Source organism: Pelodiscus sinensis, chromosome 2 (genome assembly GCF_049634645.1).
Source record: "Pelodiscus sinensis isolate JC-2024 chromosome 2, ASM4963464v1, whole genome shotgun sequence".
Lineage (NCBI taxonomy): Eukaryota > Metazoa > Chordata > Testudines > Trionychidae > Pelodiscus > Pelodiscus sinensis.
Genome location: NC_134712.1, coordinates 68,881,328 through 68,898,393, shown reverse-complemented (window position 1 = coordinate 68,898,393; position 17,066 = coordinate 68,881,328). Strand labels below are relative to the sequence as shown.

The 17,066-nt window shown below is 42.3% G+C and overlaps 1 long non-coding RNA gene across 2 annotated transcripts in view; it reads left to right on the top strand.

Annotated features, from left to right (window-relative positions):
• The window catches only part of LOC142826726 (uncharacterized), a 135,911-nt gene that overhangs the window by 64,778 nt on the left and 54,067 nt on the right, over positions 1 to 17,066 (top strand). Inside the window, exon 4 of one of the 2 annotated variants that reach the window (XR_012900938.1) lies at positions 2,693 to 3,244. The exons of the other annotated variant lie outside the window; for it this stretch is intronic. This is a non-coding gene — a long non-coding RNA (uncharacterized LOC142826726). Of the gene's footprint in view, positions 1 to 2,692; positions 3,245 to 17,066 lie in introns of those variants that run through there. 2 annotated transcript variants of the gene reach the window in all.

The following is a 17,066-nucleotide window of genomic DNA, read 5'->3' as shown; positions in this document are numbered from 1 at the left end:
ATCTTGGAAAATAATCCCTCACTCTGAGGCCTTAGAAGAAAAACCTATTCTTGCTTACAGATAACCCCGTACCCTGAAACGAATTCTTTCTGGTAACCATGCCACAAAACCACATCATAAGCCTCCAGGAACCCACACCTGAAACCAGAAAAGATGCCAACTCTGCCCACATATCTATACTGGTGAATCCATCACTGGAGCAAACAACATAATCCACAAAATCAAAAGGTCATTTGACTGCCATCAAATGCCAGCAGTGCCCCACTGCTATACATATTGGACAAACTGGACAGTCTCTGCGGGAAAGAATCAATGGACACATATCAGATATCCGTAAAGGAAACATACAGAAACCTATTGGGGAACATTTCAGCCTTCCAAATCACACTCTGACAGATCTCCAAGCAGCTGTCTTGTCACAAAGCAGCTTTACAAGCCAGATCCACAGGGAAACATTGGAATTACAGTTCATCCACAAATTCAATTCACATGATAATGGACTCAGTGGTGATGAAAGTTGGTTGGGACACTACCAATTTAACAAACATTGAAGGTACTAACAGCTCTCTCTGTAGTATCCTTCCTGACATGGGAAGCTAACTATTGACTTTGATTTTTATCTGCTTCAGTTTAAGTACCCATTCTCCAGATACTAACTGATGCTCTGTCTTCCACCCCCTTTCCTTTATCTTTCCTCCCCTTCCCCTCTCCTATTTATTTTGAGTGTTCACATTCCAAACTCATAACTCTGGTCATCTGAAGAAGTGGACTGTGCCCACGAAAGCTCATGCTACCATCTACATGTTTTGTTAGTCTATACAGTGCTACCAGACCATTTGTTGCTTTTTCTGTAACAGACTAACTCGACTACCTCTTGAAGCTTCTGTTCAATGCTATTTACCAGAGAGTTTTCTAAAAATAAAAGTATCACATAATATGTATTTTATAGACATTTCTACTGATGTGTTGCTTTCCAATACTATAAATGAAAGGTGAATGACTAGCAACTTCCTCCCAAAATGTATTTTGTTTTATGTACATTTCAGATTTAAAGGTAGGATTGTTAGAAATGTATAGATTAAAACTAAAAATGATGATTCTGGATGTAAGGTAACAATGACACTACTGCTCAGTACTGTAATTAGTACAGCTAAGCAAATAATTGTTTCATATTTTTTCTGTTTGATCCAAAACTAAGGTGTCTTTTGCTTTTGTTAAGTTTTTTTGGTGTATTTTTCTTTTTTCAAAACATAAATATGGGTAAGTATCCAAATGATGCATTTCAGAACATATCATCGACACAGCATTTTCACTGTATAAAACTATTCATGGTTTTCAACTGAGATTGTCTACTGAATTTATCATGAATTCATTAGTTTTGACAGCCAGAAAAATGTGGGTTTTTTTCAAAATTACTGTTCACAGAAAAAAAAATTGTCCAGCTTTCATTATAGTACTCTGAAATTCTGAAACTATAAGTCTATTAAACATATTGCAAGGAAACATGTTCTAGGTATTTTCTGAATAGTCAGAGTTAGGAAGTTCTGAGAAATCTTATGGCAGGCTTGTTGATCTAAGATTTTTTCAGCTCTTTTGTTCAGATTCAATAAGCTCAGATAACTTAAGTGAAGAACATTGAAAAAATTGATTAAATAAATATTAAATTATCTTTGACTTCAGTAAGTACAGGTAGGCCAATATTCAATGTTTTTTTAATAACATTGTTATGTGTACATCTGAAATTTTCTTTATGGGTATGTTTATACTCCACTTCTATGGGAGAAGAAATAGAATTAAACTGCGCAACTTCAGCTACATCAATTGTGTAGCTTAAGTCAAAATAGCTTAACTCTGCTTTAAGAGTTGAACTCTCTTCCTTCAACTTCCCTTACTCCTTATAAAATTAGGGTTACAGCAGTCAGAATAAGAAGTCGTCTAGCTTGCCATTATTTTGAGATAAAGGCTTGTTGTGTAGACACGCTCTTTGTTATTTCAGAGTAACGTCAGTTACTCTGAAATAATGCTGCTGTGTAGATGTACCCTTCATTATATCCAAATTTTCAATCTTAGGTTCATCATTACTATGGAGAAGTTTAAAAGCAGGTAAACTGAGGTTATGTTCCTTCCCCTCCCCCCAGTAGTGGGGTTTTTTCATTCTTTTTTATCCTCTTTGCTTGGTAAAGCCCATGTAGCTCTAAGAGGGTGAATTATGCACCGTCTACTGATGGGTTGACTAGACTTCAAATACTGATTAACTTTTTTGCTGCTGGTGGTGTATGAGCCAGAAAGAATATAGTTTGATTGTCTTTCAGTGCCCAAGTTGAGTTTGCAGTTCTTGGGGAACAAAGAAGACATCATCATATGTCTAGGAAGTGAAAGGGCAGTGCATGAAAATGGGACCACAACCAGCCTTGGGTGATAGTGCTGCAAAAGGTTTTCATTGAGTTAACATCATTAGACAGGAGGTTAATCTGATAGTTACAATTTGTCTCTAGAAAGTTATGATTTTGCTTTTATATGAAACCCTTTTGTTTCTGCAAATCCAAGGAGTCCTATGGCACTGTAAAGACTCTTGTTGTTTTTGCAGATGCAGACTAATACACCTACCCCTCTAAGCCTTTTGTTTCAGTTACTCTTACCCACTACCCTTAGAATCCTGAATCTTTAATAATGAAGTTTTCTCACTACACAGATATCTCAGTCCTGTTGTATTAAACAAGGGATGGATCCCGAGTTGAATCTTACAAGCGGGTGTGCATACTGTCCCCATGTGGACTGCAGCTCTGACATGTCTGTGAGAGTGAAGTGGAGAAGCAGCTGGACACTACTGTGGAATGCTCCTCGAAGACTTTGGTTCTTGAGTACACTGATTGATAACCTGCTTGGTAAAAGAAGGGCTGGCATAGCGCAGAAGAGAGTGCGTGCGTGGCTGACAGGCTGGTGATATCAGGGAACTGGCACTCTGTTAAGCACGAGCAAGTCATTTTCACACTGGAGTGAAAGCTGACTCAGAGATTGATGCCTTGGGTGCAGAGTCCAACATTTAGTCTTTGTAGAGTATTTAGTTTTCCATTTACTTCTGACTCCAATTAAGGACTCTGAACTGACTACTTATAGGTGAGTATCCTTAAATGTATTTTGCAGTATTTCAGTTAGAGATGTGCTATATGCTTTCCAAAAGTAGGCAGTGCCAATCCTAGAGATGATTGTCAGGCTGTAACAAAGAACATGCTCCTCAATTAAACTCAGTAAAAGACTGACAAATGTTGCCGCCTCCTCCTGAAATGATTCCCTTCTGTTTGCATCGTGGGAGTGGAGTCTTTGTGCATCTAGTGACTGATCTTATGATGATGCCACATACTGCTGTGTTGATATATAGAGGACCACAATTGAACATAGGATCATGCAACAATTAACCAATGGTTTGATACAAATATTCCCAAAAATGCACACACATACTACCTGCCCTTTATTGGTTACTCTGTGGCCAGTTCACAGTCATGTCCAGTAAAAATGTATTTTAAAATATAATAATAATCCAAATTAAAATATTATATAAAAGACTAGGTGAAAATGTAGCCATTGATATAGATGTACTAACAACTAATAATTGGTAAAAAAAGAAAAAAACAACAATAAAATATGAAGAAATATGTACAATGTAATAGGATACTCCGAATGGAGCACCAGGATCACTATTTGTCACTGAACATAGCCATCATATCAGTATTAGCATACAACACGAGTCTACATAAAGTTTTTCTTAAAATTCTTTCCTTTCTCTCAGTTCCAAGGAACCTTAATAATTCATTATTACTGTGGCTCCATTTGCCTCAAGCCCCAGTTACAAGGCCAAAAAGTGGACATTTCTACTTCCAGTTCTTTAATATCCCTCTCCAAATTGGAAAAATAGGTCACCTTTTCCTCGTGAGCCTTCTCCAAATCATTAGAATTGTCTTCCCATCAAACGGGAATGAAAGAAACATATTACCTGTGAAACTAAAGTGCATCCAAAATACATGGGGCAGGACCTTAGCTGATGTAAATGGTCACAGCTGCATTGGATTCATGGGGACATCCAGTCCCCATTAACTTTAGTGGGGCCAGGATTTCACGTAGTTGTACAGGTTGCACCTCTAAAATCCGGGATTCTCATGTCCAGAAACACCTGTGGTTCAAGCATGACCATGGATGTTCCAGGATAAGAGCATCCCAGAGCACTGCAAGAGGGTGGGGACCTGGGATCCAGTGTGAGGCTCAGTTGAGCTGGGGGAGGAGGGGATGGGAGCAGGCATATGGCTCATCTGGGCTATGGGGGGGGGGGAGGGCAGGGAGCCATCATGCAACTCATCTGGGCTACAGGAGGACAGGAAGCCCATTGGGGGGTGGCAGGAGGGGTGCCAGCAGCAAGGGGCCTGAAAATGACCTCCGCTGGTCCAGGAAAATCCCTCATTCAGGACCAGTTAGGTCCTGAGGGTGTTGGATCAGGGAGGTCCAACCTGTAGCAACAAGGAGCCCCAGCTATGGACCAGAAGGACCCCATTGTACTAGGGGTTGTAGAAACAGAATGAAAAGCTAAGAAAAGATGAGACAACTGATCAATACAGACAGACCAAATGTGGAGTGCAAGTAAACAATTGGACAATATTGGTCAGCATGATAGAGTGTGGGATCAGCACACCCATAGCACAACTGTCACAATTTTTGTTGGCAGAAAGGCAAAGGAAAGTTTTAAGGAAGGATTAACAGCAGAATAATAGGGTGACTTTCCAGATATTTAGGGGAGCTTCTCCCAAGTGTGATAGGTAATAGAAGACCAAGCATGAAGATTTGAGAAATGGAGGTTGACACCATAGTCCATCTGGGGGGAGAGTTAACATTTTGATAGCAAATGGAAGATGGTAGTTAGGGAGAATATTTGCCATAAAGAGCCTGGAAAATGAAAACAAGTAGCTTATGTCTTAAGTGTGATCAGAAGGAGTCAATGGAGACATTCAAGGTGAGAGATAACATGGTCAAAATGATGGGCTAGCAAAATGATCTTTGTAGCTTCATTCTGAAAGGCTAGGCATGGAGCAAGATGAGAGAAAAAGATATTGTGGTAATTGAGGCATAGAATTGGCAGAGGCCAGTACTGAAAGACACAGATGAGACGGATGGGTTTCCTAATGGATAGGCTAGACCACATCTTAGAGATATTCTGCCAAAAGTATCAACAAAATTTAGAGACAACATGGATGTGAGGACCTACAGAAAGCTCTGAGTTAAAGATAACATCCAGGTTATAGGCTTCAGGCATAGACAGGATGGTGGTGTTGTCCATAGTGACTGAGAAAGGAAGTTGAGAGGAAGGCTTGAGGGCAAAATGAAAGGGCAATTTTAACCATATTGAGCTTGAGCTTCCTGGAGATGTCTGAGAGACTGGCAAAGATTTTAGTTTGGATTGTAATTCTGGTTCTCAGGTTCAACTCTCATCCAGAATACACTTATACAGGATATAAGTGGAAAGATTTATCCGCTGACACAGCAGAGGGCAAACTTGAGAAGCAAGAGAAATGAACAAAGTAATAATGACAAAGAATGACAATAAAGAAGAGGCACAGAGGAAAAAAAGAACAAAGAATAAATTAGAAAATGAAACTTGAAGAGAAATAGGAGGAATATGGAAAATGATTGATTCCATAGCACTTTTCAGAGATGGGTTAGTTGCATTGTCCTCATTCTGCAGGTGAGAAACTTGACGTTGATTATACAGCCAGGCTACGTCTACACTGGCCCATTCTTCGGAAGGGGCATGCTAATTTTGAACTTGGGAATAGGGAAATCCGTGGGGATTTAAATATCCCCTGCGGGATTTAAATAAACATGGCCGCCGCTTTTTTTCCGGCTTGGGGAAAAGCCGGAAAAAAGCATCTAGACTGGCGCGATCCTCCGGAATAAAGCCCTTTTCCGGAGGATCTCTTATTCCTAATTTGAAGTAGGAATAAGAGATCCTCCGGAAAAGGGCTTTATTCCGGAGGACCGCACCAGTTTAGACGCTTTTTCCGGCTTTTCCCCAAGCCGGAAAAAAAGTGGTGGCCATGTTTATTTAAATCCCGCGGGGGATGTTTAAATCCCCCGTGGATTTCCCTATTCCCAAGTTCAAAATTAGCATGCCCCTTCTGAAGAAGTAGCCCCAGTGAGTGGCAGAGTTGGAATTGAATTCAAGTCTTCTGCCTCCCAGTGTGGTGCCCTATATATTGGATCATATTGCCCCGTAAATGGTTGTGAAGGAATACAATGAGGATGAAAATGGTCAAAAGTGCATAGTAATGGGGTATGCTGGCCCTTTAAGACAAGCCTATCTTATTCAAGGAATTCTGTTATAGATGAGGGTCTTGGAAATGGCAGACTGGTGCTGGGAAAGAGGAACAGATCCTGAGGTAGGATAGTTAGTGCCTAAGAGAAAAGCAGGTTATTATCTCTTTAAGAGCTCAGTATTAGGAACCTTGTGATGTAGGGTGGGAAAAGGGACTTCTTTCTCAAGCCCTCTCAATCTATCACTCACTAAACCAATCAAGGTACTTACACAGAAGTAAGTACAGAACAAAGAGCTCCTTGCTTCACTAGGTGCTGCAGGAAGAGGTGGGAGAGAGCGGGATAGTCTGTCTTTGCAATGAGATCTTCATACCTTCCTGGCTGTGGAAGAGGGTTGCAACTCTCTCTACCCCCAAAACACAGGGAGCTGGGCAGTCTAGACGCGGGTCTGTCGTCTGGGGAAACCTTTGCCGACTGATCCTGTAAACCTCATTTCACGAGGCATAAGGGATCAGTCGGCAAAGGCTTCTCCAGCCAACAGATCCGTGTCTAGACTGCCACACTGTGCCAGATCAGCTGATCGTCGGCACAGCACAGCAGCCATGTTTATTTTAATGAAGCGGGGTAAAATAGTTTGCATGGCTCTGTCGATGGAGCCATGTAGTCTAGACATACCCAGGAAACAAACAAATATAATGTTTGCACCTACCCGTTTCAGACATTGGACCCATACAAATTCCTATTGGATTTCAACATAAGAAGAAAAGGGGGAAACTAGTGTTGAGGCAGAGAGAAAGAGTGTTAGAAAAGTGTAAAAGAGGAGAGGAAAACATCAAATCAAGGGATAGAACATGTAGAGAGACACAAGGGAGAAGGAGAAAAAGATGAGAAATAATACAGAAAAGTAGCAAATGAATGAGTAAGAAAGATAGACACGGGAAATGCAGAACATTCAGAAAGCAACAAAGAAGAATTTTAAGACTTTATCAAGGAGAATGCACAGAAAGGTCGAGGTGTTCCTTTTAATGGAATATGTATAAAAACTGTAAGTAAGAATTTTACCCACATATTAAATTAATAATTTTATACTTTATAACAGCGTTTCCCAAACTATGGGCCGTGGCCCGGTATCGGGCTGCGGGAAAAAAATACCGGACCTCAGCATGGCTGGTGGCTGCCGGCAGGGCCAGCCTTAGGCCGATTCGGCCCCATGTCCCTGAACCCGGAAGTGCCGGCAAGTTACAGAGCCGGGAGCCCTGCTCCAACGATATGTGGAGCTGGGTCTCTCCCCTGGCTCTGCTTGGCGCGGGTCCCCCGTGCCGGCCCCCCACACGCGTCCTCTCACCCCGCCCCCAGAGCGTCCCCACCATGCGCGGCTCCTCTTCACCGCCTGCTGCTGCCCATGTGCGGCATTGCACGTGGGTGGGGAGGATGCCCAGGCGTGACGTGATGTCACAGCCTGGGATTTTAAAAGTCCTCGGAGGCACATGGCGGGGCCACGCTTGCTCCGGCGGCCTCTGGCCCCGCAATGTGGAAGGCAGAAGGTAGGGAATGGGCTTGGGCGGAGGCGAGGAGGCGGCAGTGGTGGGCTTGCACTGAGGGGGAGGAGGAGGAGTGGAAGGGGAAGGCACCAAGGGACAGGATGCAGGAGAGAGAGACAAATGCCAGGGGGCCAAGTGCAAACAATGAGGGAAAGGGCAGGAGGGGAGGTTTTAGTGGGAGGAGGGACAGGGTGATGCTGGGAGAGGAGAGGGGAAGGGCCTTGGGGGCTGGAAGGGGAGGTGTTGGGAGAAGGCTTGAAAGAAGGGATGGGCATGAGAGAGGTGGGGATGGAGCAAGTCATGTGTGAGGGCACAGAGGGGCAGGAGGCGATGGGGAAGAGAGTTATGAGGGGGTGGGTATCAGGGAAAGAGAGGGCAAAAGGGGTAAGAACAGTAAGGGAAGGGGGAGGCACCTGGAGGGTGCAGGGCTAAGGGAAGGTGCAGGTGCCAGGGGATTATGGGGTGAGGAAGAGGGGAGATCTGGCCACCGGAAGCAGCACTGGATGGGGGAATTGGGGCAGGCTGGGGAGATTGGGGGGCTGGTGGAAGCAGGGCTGCCGGGGGGGTGCAAGGTTGGGGGCAGGGAGCTGGCCGGGGAAGATGGGGGGGGGGAGAGGGAGAAGAAGCGGCTGATGGAAGGAGGGCTGGACGCAGGCAGCGGGGCTGGCCAAGGGAGATTGGGAGGAGAAGCTGGGGGGACCTGGCTGCCCGGGAGGGGGTTGGGGGAAGTGGGGCTGGCCAGAGGCACAGCGAGGGGAGCAAGGGGGAGTAATGAATCGGCCTGTGGGGAGTGGGACTGACCCGGCCATATGTAGATCTTGGGACGCTGTCCCTGTTCCCCCCTCCCTCCTGCAAAGCACAAAGCATGAGTTAGTCCGGCCCGGTGATTCTATTGCCCCCCCTCCCACCATACACGCACCCCTCGAGTAGTTGCGAACTGCCTGGCTGGTAGACACACTCATGCAGCCTGAGCACATTTACCAGCCAGGCAGTTTGAAACTACAAACTGATACATCTAGTAATAATACAACTTACCTAATGAGAAAATACCAGACATGTTATATGTCTGGTATTTTCTCAGTTTGTTTTTTATGTGTTTATATTTTGGGGCTGCAAAAAGCAGTATTGAAAAAAAAGGGTTCCAACTAAGGTAAAAAGTTTGGGAAACCCTGATCTAACCAGCTTTCTGTCTGTCTTACAGTCCATTTATCCAATCCATATTCCTTAACTTGCTGGCAAGAATATTGTGGGTGACCATATCAAAAGCTTTGCTAAAGCTGGCACTAGAGATTTTGGGAGGACCAGAAACAACTTATTTGAATATTCATCATTTGATTAATACGCAAATATGCAAATGAACATTACCATCCTCCAAAAGTTCGTGAATGGATTTACTGGTCCCCGTGTCAAAAAGTTTGGGAACCCCTGGTTTATAACTTGTGTTCTGGGAAAGTACACCCCAAATCTCTCTAAATAAAACAATCCTCATACATTGGTTCTCATGCCATCTTAGATTTTAACCTCATAAGGAAACAATGAGCTCTCCAAGTAACTTTAAAAAAAACTTTCAAAATGCTAACGTCTTACATTTCCCTTGTAAGATGGCCATACTGGTGGAGATACCAAAGATACTACTAGCTTTGTAGTAAAGAATGGAGGACACTTTAGGCAGGCTCCTCTTCCAGTAATTTGATGTTGAAGAGTAATTTTGCATACCTCTTTGTAGCGTCTGCTCCTTTTCTGTATCAAATCCACCACGACTTTACACCACTGAAAAGTGAGCATCACTAGGCAACACATCACACATGCAGTTTTCAGAACCTCAAAAATACCCCAATTTAGGATCTCTGTGTGCTCTAATTTTTTTTCTTTTAATTTTGGTGGGCACACTAACCCTTAGTGAACAATTAAAAGATTAAAGCTCTTTCCTCCCACACTTATGAAAAGATAAGTTGTTAATTACTTTTTGTTGGTGAATTGTCCACAGGGAAGAGAGATTAAATTAAACTGATTAAAAGTCTGCATTTGCTACACGTTTAACTAACTTTCCTATAGGCTTTCTTGTTACTTGTCTAATGATCCTTCATTCTTGTATATCTTTCCACACTCAGGGAACTGAGTGATACTCAAGCAGAATTTATTGCTAACCCCTGAGCTGGAACATGAAATTCAAAACTGGGTGGTATCAAAAGAAACAGGCCTAACAGGGTACGGTCCTATCCAGCAGGAATAAAGGTATCTGAATCTGGCTCAAGGGAATATCTTTAAGGAAGGAGGAGAATGGCTATCGTTGACAGGCAAAGATAGCTCAGGTTTTCAAAGATTTAGCTCCAAGTGTTTAAAATCTATATGTCCATTTATTTTCCACTGATGTTAAGATTCTAAACTAAAAATATGGATACTTTTGGGGCATCTGCTGCATCATGTGCTTAAATTTCACTAGCACAACATCACAGAGTCCAACTGTATATTTTCTTACAAGATCCTTTGAGATCTTGTTCTGAAGTTTTTGTATGTATAATTTCACTGTGGAGTGGTTAGCATGCCTGCACTGCCACAAGTTACTAGAAAGTTACCATTTCAGGAACTTAGTAAATTTAGGAATTTCCCAGTCAAGAGGCCCTCTAGTTGCTACTCAAAGCATGGCTCTTTGCCTTTGTCCTCTCACTAGGTTGCCACTCACTGGAGAATGGGTAAAGTCTCTGTGGAACATACAGAATTGAAATTCTCCCATCCCCAGAAATGTAATGATTTATATGCTCACCCCATGCTTTTGTGAACATGTGGCATCTATGTACACATATATAGGGAATCCTAAATATTCATTCAAAACACAATAAGATGCTTACATAAGACATTGATTTTTTTTTTGAGGCTCTATCTACATGAACCCTTCATAAGCAGCCATTCTTCCTCTTACAAATCTTCCATTCCTTTACAGTGGTTTTCTGTTCCCTTTGATGGGCACTGGCTCAAGCCCTTATTCTTCAAATATCTCAGAAGGCTCTGGAACCTCACAATGATCCTTTCTCTTTCTCTGAAACACAACCAAGAGGTTTCTGGGGACCTCAACCAAGAGCCTTTCTTTGCCAGACACAGCTGGATGATAACCATTTCATTCTGCTGCAACTTTTTGAGGATTCAATATTTGTTTTCGTAAAGCTTTAAAGCCTCCTCACCAAAATGGATTATATTTGAAATATCAGAGTTGGCTCAAAACATAAGCACTTTGATTCACGATTGTTTCTTGCATCCATGGCACTCTGGTCAGACACAGGACTTGTCAGTGACCAAAGAGTTCTAGACCAAAACTTTATGGAAGCCTAAACCCTTCAGGTTCAGCTACATGAAATGTTATTGAAAATGGTCTGACCAGCTCTACTTCCTGGAGTTTTGTAGCTCCATTTTGACTCTAAATCTTCTTCAGGGAGGCAGGTAGAAGAAAGAATAGTTCAGCTACGTAAAGATACTGAGCCAAGTTATCAGATGGAGTATATAGGTACATCTGTATTAAAGACAAAGAAAGGAAATAGCACTGTCCAGTATTCATTGCATTGGAGTCCGTTAAAGTTCTATTCTGATCTCTGTGAATAAGTGCACTTTAGTTTCATCATATGTAAAATGAAGGTAATGATTCTTATCCAACTCACAAGAGATTTAGTGTTCAGAGAGCTTCATTTGACCTGGGATGACAGATGCAATATAAGAGTACTATTATGTATGAAATAGCCACATTAAAATTGGGATAGTTGCTGAATTGTTCAGAAATTTTTTTATGGAACATTTTCTTTCAGCGTCCCTGCTTCACTGAAACAGAATTTTTTTGCTGCAATATGTTGATTTTTAACACAATTTTGTTTTGCTGATAGAAAAAACATCCTAGTGAAGCATTTAAAGAGTGACATTATCCACATTAGAATGGAATGTTTCAGTTTTGATTCTTGATATGAAATATTTTGGTTTAGACACACACACACACACACACACATCTTTTTGCTTTAGGTAAGTGGTAAGAATTAATCCATTATCTGAGGGGACATTTATAAAAGTAGTAAAAGGTACACAAGCTTTGAAAGATGAAGATACTTCTCCCATAAGATATGGTAATCGTGTATAGATAAGTCTGTAAAAATATCCGTATGCCATTACATTGGACTATTTAAGATGTCTTATGTGAACACTTAATAAAAGGGTATCTATAGTAATAATAGTGGCCAATTATCTGTATTGTAGTAAAACTTAAATTGTGCAATCAAGATTCCAAAGGCCTTTCTATTCAAATAGAATAGACAATTAAATAGCAAAATGGTTCAGGTAATGTTTGTGTCTTTTTTGTGGTTTTAGTGTGGGGGAGAAGAGAGAGGGAAAGTAAGTGGACCCTGTGCATGCGTTCAAGGTGGCCTGCTACCATGTCCACTGTGGTTACCATTACCTCAACACCTCCCTTCCTGCTTCTCTGGTTGCTGGTGCTATGGGGCACATTTAAGGTTGCTCATGCAAACAGAACTTTGGTGTTTAACTGAACCCTGATTACTTACATATTGATTTAATGTAGCTTTTGTAAGGAATTATAGACAACTCAAATAGACAACTGACATATGTATTCAGTTTCTGTACTTCATCTGTACATCCAGCTTCATTGTCCATCTAGCTTCCCCCAGGAGGCCCTTGCAGCCAAACAACCATCCACAAAAAAATGGTACAAGTCTGAGTTTCTATTTCATAAGAATGCCCCTGAAGTCCCTTAAATGGACTCAGTGTCTGCAGGATTTACTCTGTTTCTAATGTTCAGTGCTGCAATCTCTGTAACTCAATCTGATGTCTGAAAAGCAAGCCAGGTCCTTTTTGCATCATACATTATATCTACCAATAAGGATTCTGGAGTTAGAAGTTAGCTGGTGCTTTCAATAATTATATATTTTATCTCTCAATAAAGTAATGAGATTAAAAATAACATACGAGGCTGTTGTGCCAGAAATCAACTGAATATGTCCACTAGGAAGAGGATGTTGCTATGATGGGCACTGTTACACATTTACATTTTGAATGAGCTCTTGGAGCCTTTCGCATAGCTCATGGGATTTTAGCTGCAAGAGCAAGGCAACATTTGTTAGGGAAGAAGCTTGTAATTAAACTTTTACCTATTAAATGATGTAGTTGCCCTCTTCTCCACAGGGGTGTTTGCATAAACTTGTGGCCTTGCTTCTCACTTTAAATTGCTTCTGATTTTACTGGCTTGATGATCACGAAGGATGATGAGTAATGTCACGGTCTTACATCTGTAAATCCCTCAACCCTGAAGTATACAGTTCTTCAGCCTCATGAATGTTGTAACAGCTTGTCTTCAAGCAGCACTTAGCCACTCTAATATGATCCTTCTAATGTTTTCTCATGCTGAAAGCAATTTATCTGCATCCCCTCAGCCCCTAGAGACCAGCATCAATACATAGTTGCTTATTTGGCACCAAATGGGATTTATGTAAATGCTTCAGCTGAGTTGAAATCTAATGATTTTAGATCTTCAGTATTCCTAATTCTCTCCTTGTGTTCATTATATTACTTACTGAGAAAATAACTGTCTAACCAAGCATGCTTTTCTGCAGGATTGGCTCTTTGTTGTTCGCATTATTTAAGGAAAAAGAACATGATATTACAATGTAGCCTGTTTCTAAAGTACATTATGAAAGTGTCCCTCACCTGAGTCATATTGACAAGCAGTTTATTCTGGGAGCCTGTAGCTAGCATATATTTTAAAAAGCCTTTTTCTTTTGCACTATTTCTATCGGTGACAGTGTCTTCAGATAGGTGGTGGAAGTTGGGGAGCTATTCCTAGAGCTTTTCTTATTATGGGAGCAGATTCTGAAGTGGTGTAAATGAGTATTTCAGCAGTGCTTAGGAGCCCCTGGCATAGACCAGGACCCCATCCTTCCTGTCTTGTGTGAGACACTGTATAAACATAGAGCAAAAAAAAAGACTGTCCCTCCCCAAGGGAGCTGACAGTCTTCTTAGGCCCCTGGGCAAGTGTGCGGGCTGGCTCTGTGTTCCTGGAAGGGGAACAGAATAAGTGGGGCTGAGGGCGTGGCTCAGGCAGAATGGGTGGGACTGGACATAGGACCTTTCCCTCCCCCCACCGCAAGAGCTTATGATCTGAATAAATGGAGATGCACTGAAATCAGTAGAGTTGTGTTGACTCCAACCATCCTGGGTTGCTTTGTGTTACCAGTGTTCTCTAGGTCTGTATGTGGTACTCCCACAGATCCTAGGTGATACAGCACAGCTTTCATTCATATAACATCTCAATCCCAACAGATAGGGTGTGTCTAGACTACCTAGTTTTGTCAACAAAAGTGGACTTTTGTCGACAAAACTATACCAGCGTCTACACTACCGCTGAGTTCTGTCGACATAACGTCGACAGAACTCAGCAGTTTTGTCGACACTGGTATACTTCATTTTACGAGGCATAACACCTTCTGTCGACAGAACTCTGTCGACAGAAGGTGTTATTGCATGTAACGTTGCATCCAGACTACGGAGTTCTGTCGACAAAGCAGCTTGCTTTGTCAACAGAACTAAATGTGTCTGGACACTCTTTGTCGACGGAAGTTTTGTCGACAGTATCTGTCGACAAAACTTCCGTCGACAAAACGCGGTAGTCTAGACGTACCCATAGTGACGGTAATTTCTCTTTTAAGTGGAGAGAATATGAGAGATGGTGGATGGATGACAAGGAAAGATTTACAGATGAGAATCTTGATGCAGATGGAGAAATAAAAAAGAGAGAGACAAGGATGCTGCTCCAGATGGAACATTCTCCACTAATGGTCATGAGACTGTAGGGTCTAGAAGTCATGTCTCAGAACCAGCTCTGCTCTTGTTCTCCTTGTCTCGTGGTAATCAGCTCTGATCCTTGGCTCTGATTCCTGACTCTGATTGGTCTAGATCCAGACTCTGATCTAGATCTTTGTCCTTGTTGTAAGGGAGGATGCCTCTAGGTTTCCTGACAGCTAGGTCCCTCCTGCTCTCCAGCTACACCAAGAGTGAGTCTGTCTCCACCTTTATTTATACTGCCCTCAGCTGGGCCCAAATTGGCTAATTCCTACTACAGCTGCTGGCCCCGCAGCAGCTCCATCGCTCCAGCCCTCTTCCCAGGCTGGGCTTTAACTCTTAAAGGGCCAGTGCGGGGCAGATGCTCATCACATGTAGGAAGAAAAAAGCTCATTAGGTTAGGACTTAAGGCAGTGTTTCTCAAAGTGGTCCATGAAACCACTTTGAGAAACCTGCTAACTGGTCACACAAGTGTGTTTACTTACTGGTGCCACAACCATGGAGCCTTGCAGCTCCCCTTGGCTGTGGTTTTGTTGTATCATGCAAGCAAGGTAGTAACAAACTTCAACAGGCCTTTATTTACCAAGGGTGAAACCTCTTTACAAAGCTGCTGCTGCTCCCCCCTGTAGCTCTAACTCAGGCCTGGCCCATCTCCTCCCCACTCATTCCTGTTTCCTGTGTTTCCAGATTCCCAACAGCCAGTGCTCCCAGTTCTAATAATTACAAGCTGCATCTAAAACACCACAGGTTTGCCATTTGCAGCTCCCCTTGTCAGTTCCTGCCACTCCCCTTGGCTGCAAATGGTGAATTGGAGCCATGAGGCTCCATGGCCATGCTGGTGGTAAGTAAGCTCACCGGCACGGCCAGTTAGCAAACTTCTTGAAGTAGCTTCATAGAGCACTTTGAGAAACACAGATTTAAGGCATTTAAGTGGTTGCAGTTGTATCATTTCACTTTTCCAATTTGGTTACTTTTTTTCACTGAGTTTTTAACAAGATTTCCTAGCTCTTTGTTGCAGTCTCAGCTCACTGTGTCCGTTAAAATCATTAAGTGCATACCTGGGGTTCTAATCAAATTGATATATTACACCCGAAACAACCTTAAAAAAACATTATTAAGATTGCAAAGTAAACACTCAAATGATAGAAAATCCCCAAACTGAGTTTACATCTGCAATCTTAATTCAATTTCTGTGATGTATGTATTACAAGGCAGTATTTAATTATATGATCACATACTGTTTATTCCACTGGACCCATCTCATTCAGTACACAGCATGCAGAGTGCTCACCTTATGAGCAGCTGTTCAATATTTTCTTTTCTCCTCCTTGTTCAGAGTTTGCCTCTGGGCCTTATTTACCTCACTCTATTCAAACTCTACCCTGAAGACACAATGATTGATTTTTCTCATGGACTTTTCTGTCATGCTCATCACTATAGTATCTAAGTGTTTCACACACGTTAATTCATTTATTTTCACAACAGTCCTGTGAGGCGGGGGAAGGGAAAATAACCTCAGTTTAGAGATGGGAATTGAGGCACTGACACACCAGTCAAAATAAACAATACATCACAAAACTCATTGCTACAGGAGGTCACTGCGGCCAAGAGTTGCTGACAGTGCCTATGGGTTGGAAGGGGGAAGATAAGAGGTAGAGGGAGCAGGGACCATTTATAATGAACCCTGGACTTATCAGCTCAACCTCTACAAATATTGACTGTGGGAAAGAGAGAGGTTCTGTGGTGTGTATGAGGAGGGAAAAGGGAGCAACTGTTAGCTAGGATGGTGGGGATTCTAGCAGAGGAGAGCAGTGAATTTTTGGGGCAGATGAAGAAGTAATTGAGTGCAAATAAAAGATAAAGCATCTCTGAGTATAGGGGCTGAGGAGTGTTTAAACCCTACATGATCCCTGAGCTGCCCCTGTCTGGTCTCTATTACTCCTCTCTTACACATCTCAGCCTCCCCTCAAACTGTTGCAAACGAGGGTTCTCTCTGGTTCCCTCCTGCTGCCTATACAGATAACAGTTTTAAGAAGATGCTTTCTCTCATGGGTGGTGCATTCAGGCAACAGTGTCAATGAAGTGTCTGACATTCTAGTAATTCACAAACACCCATTTTAAATTGTTGACCAATATGTGTCCAAGATAAATTTTAGTGATAAGTTCAAGATCTTTCACCTCTACATCACTAATTCAAATCACTTCAAAAACAACAAATAGTCTAGTAGCACCTGAAAAACTAACAAAACATGTAGATGGTATCATGAGCTTTCATGGGCGCAACCCACTTCTTCAGATGACAGGAGTGTTGGAAGTACAGATCCAAGAATAAATAAGGGAAGAAGGGAGGAGTGGAGAAGGAAAAATATGGAGGGGAAGAAGAAAAAAAGACAGAGAGTA